Raw genomic sequence first — 3,320 nt, forward strand, 5'->3', positions numbered from 1 at the left:
TGAGAGGATGAGATTTGCTTATGATCACACTTCATAGCAAAGAGAACAGAAAATGTCTCGCCATAGAGACGGGGATCCCACACTTTGGCAGAAGTTAGAACCTGAGTCGACAGACAGCTAGTGAAAATTTCCAGGATGAGAAAGCTGTGGTGTGTCACCAGGGAATGTCTAAGACATAACTGTAAACATTTTTCCTTTCTCCCTAATTGTAAGGTGGACCCGTGTGCTTTGCAGTGGTCAAGTTCTTAGAGAAATGTCAATGATGGCGAGGACAGAGGTTCTAGGAGATGAACCCAGGAAAGAAACTTGCCACCAGTAGTAATCAGAATGTCGACTCTTTAAAATGCTGGGGGAAAAAAATTTCAAGACACCAGCCATCCTGCAGGACATAGAATAATATCTTGAATGGCACTGAAGGAAATCAGAGAGACACGAATTAAGGTAAAATGAAATTCTAATTTTTCTCTATTAAACTAGAACTTTAAAAATTATAAAGAACTAATGGTGATATCAGGTAAAGACAACAGATAAAATGATCACTCAAAATGTTGGTGGACATAGAAATTGCTGCAACTGTTCTGGGAGGGGATTTTGTCACATTAATCAAGTCTTGAGAAAAACTGTGTATCATGTAACCCAGGAAGTCCACTTGTGTGAATTTCTCCTCCCATCTAAGCAAGCTATATAAGGGCCCATTGCAGCACTGTTTAATTCAAAGTCAGAAATGTCCTAATTGATTTTTGTTAAAATGAATTTTTATAAATTACATAGGGTTTAGTAGAACAAAATAAAGCTACTTCTTTTAATAAGCAAAGCTTAAAAGCGAGCTGATAACTCAATGCCAGCTAACATAACTTGTGTTCCTTGGTTAAACAGTAACAACTGAGTGGTTCTCACTAGTGCAGTCTCCTTTTTGAATACCTTGTAGCCTGCTGAGGACATTGCAAGCAGAAGGAAGGCAGCCAGTTTGCTCTGAGGTCTGCCTCTCCATTCTGTACAAATACCTCATTATCAGCCCCGTACTTCCATGGGGAAGGCAATCCAGGAAGAGACTCTGGTTTCATTGCCTGTGATGGGTTCCTGTGTAATGCTGTCATTGACAGGAAATGGAGAGAAAATCTTTAAGATTAAAAGGAGGGCCAGTTGCTTGGAATTTAATCTTCCCAGCAGGGCCTTGCTCATGCCCAGCAGCAGAGGCATGCTTTCGTGAACTTCACTGAGTCCTAAACTCAGACTCCACCAATGCCAAGATTTCACAAAGACCTGATGTTGCTACAAAGGGGATCACAGGGCACTCTAAATGTGGGTTCAAAACTGCATGCTTAGCCAAAGTGATAATTTTCTATCTATTGGAAGAGGTAAGAAAAAAATACTCAGCATTTTACAGCTCAGAAGTCCTCAATACATCTGATTTACAGCTGAACTGTTTGCTGAAATGGAAAAGCTGACACCAAAGGCATAAATTGAGTAGTTTCCAGGAAAATGGCTTAATGTAGACAGTATTATGGATGATTTAATTTTTTGATGTGATGACTTAACTGTACTATGAAAGAATTTAATAAAGGCAGTCTTAAGGTAGCATAACATTAAAAATGATTTTTATTTTTTATTTGGATTTTATTCATGTTTCTAGGATATTGGCAATTAGCTTTGTATGCAAACCAAATACTTTTTGTATGCCACAAAACTCAATATTTATGCAAAATTATTTTGTAAGTTAGCCAATTCTGTGTGTCAATAAGAATTTGTGTTAATTTTTAAGTGTGAAGAATTAATTCCAATTACTTTTACACAGCCATGCTTCCCTGATGAGCAAATTTGTTTTAGAAATGCCTAGACTTTTTTTTATCTGAAATCCTACAGGACAGAAAACATTTGCTAAGTAAATGTTCAAACAATATCTGATATTTGATATTTGATATATGCATCAGATAGTAATACACATATATAATATATATGTATATATTACACACACACACACACACACACACACACACACACACACACACACACACACACACGACATATAGTAAACCGTGCTCTTAGGAAAGCCCAGGGACCAAAACCACAAAATGAAACCTGTTTTGTTTTGTTTGTTTGTTTTGTGGAAGGGGTCTCACATGTAAGTACATGTGCAGGTGTCTGTATTTGTCCTTGCATTTGGAGGACACAGGAGGATCTATCTATCGGGCACCTTGCCGTATTATCCTCTATTACCTTATGCCTTTGAAACTGGGTTTCTCACTGAACTTGGACCTAGGCTGGAGGCCAGCAAGTCGCAGAAATCCTCCTGTATCTGCCCCCAACTGCATTTCAGGTGCATGTAGTCTTGCCTGGCTTTCTTGGTGGGTGTTGTGATCCAAACTCACATCCTCATCCTATGCACCAAGAGATTTTATCCATTGAACCATCTCCTCACTCACTTATATTTAACTTAAGAACTGTGTTTGAGACAAACTTATTTATTACTTTTATCCTAACACCAATACGTCCTCCTCAATGAGTATGTGCACAAATGCACACATTTGGAGGTCAAAGGCCAACCTTGGATGTCATTTCTCAAGCATTATCTATTTTGGTTTTGAGACACTGCTCTGGAACATGTTGAACAGGCTAGGCTGCCATCAAGCCCAGGGATGTACTTAAAAGAAGCCTTTGTATTTGTTGAAGGGAAGTATTGTGATAGGTGATTAAATAAAAACTGACTTGGTAAATTCTGCTTTGAAAAAGATTATATTGTGGTCTATGTCATAGACTTAACAATGACTACAAACTTTTAAATTAATAAAATGAATATAAAGAAATTTCAAACTACCCTAGTTCTGTAGAATGTATAACTGAATTTTTTCTCCTGTGCTGAAAGTGTTCAGGTGACCTTGACTGGCCTTTTTGACTTGTGCACTGATTTCCAACCCTCTGGGTCCTTTTGTTTATAGTACATGCAGTTCCTTTGTTTGGAAGAAAACGTTGATAATGATTTATAGGAAACACGTTTGAATTTCTAGATCAGGCCACAGGGCTACTTTCATGGAAATAAACAAACAGAATTTTCAGTGAAAATTAACAGAGAGGAAAAGGGAGGAGGGAATAGCCAGAAGAAAATAGTTTGGATTGTCTTGATGCATGTAATTCTTTGAAAATGATTAATAACTTGATAAGATCCAAATATAGTGAGTTGTTTACGCCTTGGCTCAGACCACATTTCCATTAGCTATGTAATCAACAGGATGTTTTTCTTTTCGTCTTTTCCTCTTGTGTGCATCGCCATCAGAAATTTTGTTAAAATAGGCCAGAGATAAGCTGAACAATGCAGCGTCTCC

The sequence above is a fragment of the Peromyscus californicus genome, unplaced genomic scaffold (genome assembly GCF_007827085.1).
Source record: "Peromyscus californicus insignis strain IS unplaced genomic scaffold, ASM782708v3 Scaffold_7__1_contigs__length_154581171, whole genome shotgun sequence".
NCBI lineage: Eukaryota > Metazoa > Chordata > Mammalia > Rodentia > Cricetidae > Peromyscus > Peromyscus californicus.